The sequence below is a fragment of the Octodon degus genome, unplaced genomic scaffold, assembly GCF_000260255.1.
Source record: "Octodon degus isolate 3935 unplaced genomic scaffold, OctDeg1.0 scaffold00061, whole genome shotgun sequence".
Lineage (NCBI taxonomy): Eukaryota > Metazoa > Chordata > Mammalia > Rodentia > Octodontidae > Octodon > Octodon degus.
The window spans coordinates 11,175,885-11,184,491 of NW_004524637.1; the positions used below are offsets into that span (position 1 = coordinate 11,175,885).

At 39.7% G+C, this 8,607-nt stretch overlaps 1 protein-coding gene across 6 annotated transcripts in view; it reads right to left on the bottom strand.

Moving 5' to 3' along the window:
* The window catches only part of Fam135a (family with sequence similarity 135 member A), a 113,206-nt gene that overhangs the window by 104,206 nt on the left and 393 nt on the right, over positions 1 to 8,607 (bottom strand). For 5 of the 6 annotated variants that reach the window (XM_023718690.1, XM_004634382.2, XM_023718692.1 and 2 more), the window contains exon 2: positions 7,367 to 7,455. The gene's annotated coding sequence lies outside the window, so the exon portion shown is untranslated. Of the gene's footprint in view, positions 1 to 5,221; positions 5,291 to 7,366; positions 7,456 to 8,607 lie in introns of those variants that run through there. The other variant, XM_023718691.1, reaches the window with a different exon arrangement.

Consider the following 8,607-nt stretch of genomic DNA (forward strand, 5'->3'; position numbering starts at 1 on the left):
TGCCGGGACTCTCCTGTCGCGAACTGGCGCACGGCTACGGGGCGGACTCACGGGGTTCAGTCTCCAAGGGCAGCTGTGCAGCAAGAAAACGCAGGGACCTGGCCTGGTGATCCTCACTGGCCCGACATCGCCGACTGCACATTTTCAAGAGGACGCTGGGAGCCAATCTTTTAAAGACAAACTTTAATTTTAGATGCTGTCAACTAGCTAAGAAGAAAAACGAACAAATAGGATACAGGCTTGAAATTCAACCACAGAGCAAATGCATTCTGTTTTCTCTCATTCTGAAATCTCTGACTTATCACAGATTCTTAAGCCCATGGCAGACCCAGAAAAGCCTTGGTTTGCCTCTCAAGAACTGAAGAGGTTGGAGAAAGGGTTTCTTCCTCTTATTCAGATCACCGTGGAAGACAGCAATGCAAGCAGTGCCGGCAGCTCCGAGGAGCTGCACGTCTCGCCACACGCATGCGGTCAGCGGGGCGCCCAGAGCTCAGGGCTCTGGCTCAGGTTCCACGTTCCTTCTCTTAGTCCTGGCAAAGCAGCCTAAGATCAAGCAGTGTGAGGGTCATCCAAACCGCAACTGGCAGGGGGTGACTTCCTCCTTCACGAACAGGTAACTCAGCTGTGCAAAGTGCAAGCCCGGACTGAAGAGGGAGGAGCCTCAAAAGGGAAAAGAGTACATGAGACAGGAGGAGACTTCTCTGCCAATCCAACCTGACAGTGTGAAAGAGATGAAGGTTAACCGCATTACCCCTGAGGAAAAGCAAGCTTTCTTACAAAGAAAAAAAGTCACTAAGCCATGTGAAAGTCTTTCTGGCACTGTAGACCTGCTCTGTCCAACTTGATCAGGAACATGCAGCTACTGAACAACTGAAATGTGACTAAGGAAACAAATCTTTAATTTAATTTTAAATTAATTCAAATTTAGGTCTAACATTGAAGTAATATAAAGTTATTTTCCCATTAAAAATAGCTGTACTGTTTTGACAGGACTGCATTTTATTTTAATAATTAAAAACTAGAATACTAAAAAAAGTACCGAACTAAGACATACTGTGAGTGTATGTAATGGATTTTGAAGAACAAAAAAGAACAAGTATCTCATTATATGTCTTCATACTGATCACATAGTAAAATATTTTGGCTATATTTGGCTAAATGATTATCAAAATTAATTTTACCTATTTGCTTAATGTGGCTACTAAAAATTTTTAATTACATATCACATACTTTTACTGGATATCACAGTCTAGAAGAACTGCTAGCATGGACAGTAACTGCCTCAGAAATACAGAGGTGTGCAATTCCAGGCAGAGCAGCAAGGACTACTGGGACTACTGGGACACCTATTCTACCGGATCTTCTGACAGGCATTCCATATTCAGAAGCACAGCACGGCCACAGGGTATATGGAAAGAGGTGGCAGATACTTCTGCATCATCCACAGATTCTAAAACACCACCCTGAACAAGTGAATTTGTGAGTAGAGCTTCAGAACCTTGAAGAGGCACTCTGGGAAGTCAAAGCAGAGGTTCACAAGCTCAGATCCCACTGGGGCAACTTATGTGAAAACTCAGACTCAAAATAGCTAAGAATATATAGCTCGGTGCACAGGTCTTGGGTTCAGTACTGAAAACAGAAAAGTAAAAGAATATGCGGAAACACCTGAAACTTAAGAGAAACAGCTCAGAGGTCTCTGAGATGCACTGGACACCACAGGGAATGACTGATTCCCCTGACAACAGTCAAGGAATAGCCTGACTCTCCAACTATAAGTCCTTAGAAGATTCAGTCTCCTCTAGGAGTGGGACAGATAGTAGATTCCAGACCCCGTTGTCAATCTCACAAACAAAGGAATCCCCTTCCATCAACTATGCAGGCAAGAGCTCCAGTTTCTGAATTCTGCTCAGAAGTTAGTGACTGTGGGACGAGTCCAGAACTAATGGTACTGGTGGCCCAAATAATGATGCCCTAAAGATACCACCTGTAAGGAACACAGCTCCTGTAGACCAAGCAATGCTTAAAATCCCTTTGAAAGGTTCCTTACTGACAACTGACATATTATTTCTCACAAAGTATGATATATTCATTCTTTCCTTCCAATTAAGGAAAAAGTTCAGTTTTTCAGATGAATACTAGCTGAGTAAACTTGTCTTTAGAGTCCATATTAAACAAAAAAATACATAAAGGTGCACATTCAACATAGCAAGCAGCTCACATTATGACAGACAAACCCAAAGTCACATGAATGAACAACAGAGTCACACGTGATCAGCTGAAGGCATCAGACTGTAAGGGACAGGTGGTTCTGGAACACTTTGGGATCCAGAACCAACAAGGGGAAGAACATCTACCATGTTCTTTATCCAGGTGTGTTAATTAGGAAGGTAAGAGGAACAGAGATCTCTAGGTCTAGAAAGAGGTTACCTCAATGCATGCAGTGGCAGCTACATTCTGTGTCTATTTTCTTGTGCCTTTCCTAAGGAATATGCAAGAAGCCTTAAATAAACTAAGAGCAACCCTACAAGACTTCAGGGTGCCATTTTCTTGTGAAGAGCAGCCGAATCTTGTGAAAGTCATGTGCATAGCAGACCAAGGGGAATACGAAGAAGTCAGGTCTCGGAGGAAGACCTACTTGGCCTCCATGTTTCCTACATCCTATCACAGCAGAACTCCAAGCTAACCTTGTCACGTCAGACCATGCAGCAATAAACTGAATACAGTCAGCTACTGACATGTGCACTAGTCCTGTGACTCTATAAATTCAGACCCCTCGAGCCGGCCACATCTGCATTGGTTAGTTCATCCTGAACACTGAGCCACAGTCTTATTTCTTCAATTACATTCAGTTCTGCTGTGCAGCTGGCTCAGGTCAGGATACCACTACTCATGCATGTGAGCTTCCTCCTGTCAGGGCTGAGCATACCCAGTCACTGGATTACATCCCTGAACGGCCAGCCACCTGTCGCTGCCTGGCCCTGAAGATAGAGCACCAGCACTCACACAGCTTCTACCCTCTTCTTCTTTACTTACCATCATTCACATGCACAACACACTTCTATCAGTAACATCTGTTAAGAAAGTGATTTACAACAAAGCAGAGTATATACCAGAATCATTACAGAAAAGCAGTGAGGACATAGAGGAAAAAACTTCCAAGGGAATGATAATGGAAACAGCTTGATAGTAGATCAATAGCAACTATAGGCACTTAAAACTTGTTGCTGTGCAAATTCTTACTAGCAGTTTTAATTACATGATTTCATTTAACTGAAAATCTGAAAGAGCTATTAATGCTTCATTTTACAGGTGAGGAAACTACAAAGCAAAAAGCTTACATAATTTATCCAAGGACATACAATAAAAAAATAATGAAAACGCTTATGAAACTCAAGGCTGTCAAACTTCAAGACAAACATTTGCAACTGCAAATTTTTTAAATCTATATAGCTAGTCTGTTAAAAAACAAAACATCTAATGATCATCAAGCCTTGAGATAAATGTGCCTATCCAAAGAAGAACTGAAATCAGAATGCAACACTAGTGGAAGTAAAAAATTACACAATAAATTAACTATATTCAATTCCTGGTATAATTAACCTTATTCCCTATTTATGAACTCCTCAAATTTCTCACCCCCCACAGTCCCACAAAAGGGGACTACTTTTAATTTCTTTAAAATTTATGTTTAAACAGTTGTCTATTAAAAGAGAATACAGGCTGGGCATAACGGAGACGCGTGTCATACTAGCGCTTGGGAGGGTGAGACAGGCAGATCTGTGAGCTCAAGGTCAGCCTGCACTACAAAATGAGATCCAGTTTCAAAAAACAGTTAAAACAAACAAAAGGGAAATTAACCTTCAAACTACACTTACACTAAGAAGTACGCCTTCACAAAAAACAAACAAACAAAGAATATCAATATAGGATAACAGTATTGTAAAAAAAACTACAGAAAAAAATTAAACAATTCAGAAGGAACCGTAGTAATCTATAAAAGTATTTCCATAGTTCACATCCTATATGAGAACTAAGAAACAGAAGGAAAAAAATGAGTGCTCATTATGTGACATTTAATGAAAGCTACCTCTGATCTTATTTGGGCATTAGGAAAGTAAGATTTAATTTACTAATAGCTGCTTATACAAAATTTTCAGTATCAGCTAAACTTGCCAGTAACGTAGTATAGGATACAACTGCATAGGCCATGTTATCATACACCTTAAACACATCAGACTACCCAAGTTACCAAGGCCCTGCTTTTCCTCTCTGAAAGAGACTAACAAAGACAGCCGTCATCTGTTACCCGACCCTGGATCTGCCAAGGGATGCTCAAAATGCTTATTCATTATCTCTACAGAAATCAAAGCTGAGAACTAGAACAAACACTACAATCTACTTCCTAAAAAATATAAGAAACAGTGATTCTTTTATACTTCCTTGTGTCTGTTCAGTGTACCAGTAACTCTGATGTCAGGAAGACCTGGATTGCCTCCGAACACCCAATGCTCAGTTTCCTCAAATGGAAATAGCATTTTTAATTTCCAACTAACTTCAGGTAATATACACAGAGCATTAAATATGGCACTTGGAATATGGTACTCAAATTGTGATTTTATTTATGCCAGTTTTAAATATGGCTCCATTCAAGAAAATGTCTATTCAAAATCATGTAATGCAAAGCAATCAGGCTATTAAATATATTTCAACTGCATGGCTTGAAAATATTTTCATTTATAGGTCAGATGACCTTGAAGAAAAAGGCAGCAACTAAAATCTAAGTTCTTTTTTGGGTTTGGAGAAAGCCAGGAAAAAACAGACTTAATATTTCAACTACCTACTCAAAAGAATTTTTCTCTACCACTATCTCTCCAAAGTAGTATTTCTCTAGCTCCCTCTGCCTTAGGACTGTATGAGAATTCTACCATAATGGGGTCCTTTAGAAGAATTTTTATGTCACTTCTATACATCGGCAAAATGGTTATTAATTTCACATAAAGGATAAGCGCTTGCCTGGCAAGCGTAGGGTCCTGAGTTCAATCCCTGGTACCACACACACAAAACAAATTCACATAAAGGGATTAGTGATAGCCTATATTCTAACCTTATTCACCCAAACAAAGAGAACTAATTTGAAGGCTTAAACCTGAGTAAAGATGAAGACAGTCTAAAAATGTGGGGCTCTCAATTCCAAAAGACAAAAGTGGTAAGAGATACCTACCAATAAGCCCTGACTTGGTAGCTTGGATGTTTCAGATAGCAGTACTACCAAGGGAAGCCTATAACTTACGGGCAATTTAAGGACATTGAAGAGCAGGTACCAGATGCTACAAATCAATCATGAATGATGTACTTGCATCCTATCAGGCAAATCCAAAGGGATTCCATAAAGCAATACTAACTCTAGTTCAGATTAAATTATGACCTGTAGTAAAAAGACACTTCAGAAGAGTTAACAGAGATGTTTCACACCATCAGTAAGGTTTTCTATTGATGACCTTATTTAGAAAGATTTTCTATACTCTAAATGGACTGATAGAACCCTACCTCCATAAAAGGCAACATGTTACAACTTTCCCAGAATGACTTCTTGGTTGAGAGCCTATAAACAAAGTTTGTTTCATCAAAATAAAACTACATAATGGTTTACTCAAGTAGTAGGTATCTTTGATAGTATACTTTGCCTGACATCTTTATATTTCTGCTAAGGAAAAAGAGGCTGATTTTTATTTTTAATTTAGCACATCACTAATAACCAAATACCTTATGCACTCCTTAACAACTGTCAACCTAGCTGGGTGCGGTGGTACATACCTACAATCCCAATAGTTGGGACACTGAGGTCAGAGGCCAGAGTTTAAGGCCAGCCTCATCAATTCAAGAAAGCCAAGTAAAAAGCACTGGGGATGTAGCTCAGTATTCCCAGGAAGAAAATAACGACTACTAATTGCTACAGACAAAATCTTGACATCTACTGAGCCAAGTGTGATGGTACATGCCTATAATACCAGCACTTGGGAGGCTGAGGCTGGAGGATCTCAAGTTCAAGGCCATACTGGGACACATGTTGAGTTCAAGCTCAGCCTGAACTACATAGCAAGACCCTGTCTCAAAAACCCAAAGTTGACACCTACTCTGTAACTGCTTTACTATATTCCTTCTGAAAAACCTGTACCAGCTGAACAACTTGTAACTTTTCAGAAAAACCACTGGGTCCATTAAGAATGCAATTATTCTAAACCACTACTCTGCTTCTTATTCTGTGTTCATCTCTAAACCTTGCTCTTGACAAGCAAATGAAGGGAATAAGAAAAAACTCATTAAAACAAATCCATATGTTATATCCTCACTCATTTATTTAAATATACTGCACATGCCATGAAGCTCACTTCACAGCAGTTTTTCCTCAATGAAAATCCTTGTCCTATATCTTAACCCCTCTACCCTGACATCTGAATATCTGTACTTACAACAAAGCGAAAATACAAGACAACAGCAAACTAAGGAGGTCATCAAAGATGTATGTATAATTCTCACAGTTTCTTTTGATATCAAGTCTGAGCAAAAAAAAAAAAAGCCTGTTTTGCATACTGAATGCTACAGTCTGTTTCACTGTATATGAACATTATTCTAAGCAAATGCACAGTTCATAAGTACTCAGCTAAATTGTTCACAGAAATCCAAAATTTTAAAAGAACTGAAAGTTGGAACTTAATTTTGAAAGATTTAAGCAATTATGCTCTTGCTAATAGCCTAAGACTAAAGATGTAACAAAAAGAAGACACAAAAATTAAGTAGGTATAAAGCTTTTACTTATTTATTTTTGGTCTGAGGCCCTACGCACATTCAAATGATTAGGGCACTACCACTGAGATTACTGGGTGGCCACCCTTATTATCCCCATTTTATAGGTGGAGGAATAGAGGTTAAGTGGCTTCCCAAACTTATGTCATGAGTCATTCTAAGAGCTGAAATCTTTGACATCTAGTCCTGTGCCTGTTAAACAACACAAATGCATATACTAATACAATAAGTCTATAGGGTCAATTCAGTATAATATGAAGAGTTTGGAGGTACTGACTTTTTAAAATGACTACCTAAATTAAAAAAAAAAATCTGCCTTTAAAGGGAGAGCAACCTTTAGAAGTAGTACTTATCTGTACGTACACGTGAGAAAATTGTTTAAAAACCCTAAAAGATAAGGAATTCACCGCCTCTTAGCATGCACAGTAACAGCTCTTCTGAAGAAGTATGGTTTCCTGATCATCAGATCCTGCTGCTTTTACCTTTAAATCATTTGGAGCAAGGAACCACACTCATAGCTTAGCATTTCCTTTCCTAAAATAGAAGCAGAAATAATTCCTACCTGCCGTTGATAACGTAAGGAAGAATTTACTGTTTGCCAACTGCTTTGAGATTCCAAAATGAAATACATAATTCAGTTGATTTTCAACCCTGGAATAAAAGCGAACTTCACTGAAAACAAATGCTTTAACAAATGCCTGATAAATAAGATTCTATATCAAACAGAAGAAATCTAATCTTGATCACAACGAAATAGAGAAAAAACTTCTGAAACTGTTGAGAAAGTTTTTTTTCCCAATTCAAAAACTTAATACTTCTTCAGTTATACTAATTCTAATCTAAACAGAAATTGTATGCATTCATTAAAAACAGCAACAGCACTCAGGAAAATGATGCAACCGATATGATGTACCAGCAACATATAAAACATCAAATTCATAAATTTTTTATTGGACAACTATATTTATTAGAGGACAGTAAGATTTCCAAATTTTACGCTTTTGTTTGCAGGTTGAGCTTTAGCAAATCCTAGATTTTTACAGCTTAATGAAGTCTGTGCCTGAACTGCTTCTAGTAGTTTTGATAGGTAATTAGAGCATAGTTCTTAAAAACTAAAGCTTCCATCAGTAGGTATACAGTAACTTGTTTGATGGTATTTCCAGTTGGTGAGAAATATAAAGAAATTTTATTAAAACTGGAAGGCTAAGAACACTGGGTACTTAGTTTAGGTAGGAAACAGAAAGACAAGAAAAGCATTTCAAGACTCTTTATAGGGATTTAATGAAAAGTACAACAAACAAGCTGGCGCTCGTAGCACACAACTTTAATCCCACCATTCTGGGAGGCTGAGGCAGGTGGGTCACAAGTTCAAGTCCAGCCTGGTCAATTTAAGAAGCCTGTGTCAACGCAAAGGGCTGGGGAGGTAGGACTAGGGATGAAGAGCAGAAGGTCCAGAGTAGAAGCCCGTGTGTGTGTGTGTGTGTGTGTGTGTGTGTGTGTGTGTGTGACTGAAGTGAAGAGGCTCGGTCTACACAAACTGCGGGTGGGTGGGAGGCTCGTACAGACAGAGGAGGGGTTAAAAAAAAAAATCAAACCCAGAGACTTTTAGACAGGGGACCAGGACGCAAGAGGATGGAGAGCCACCAGCGAGCCACGGGAGCCAGGGCCTCCGCAGCTAGGTGGGGACAGCCGTGTCCGCCGCGCGGCGCCGCGACACAGAGCACTCACGCACCCCGAGATCCCGCAGCAGCGCGCGGGCGGGCACAGCTCCGGGGAGCGCCGGGGCCGCGAGCGCAGGGCGGG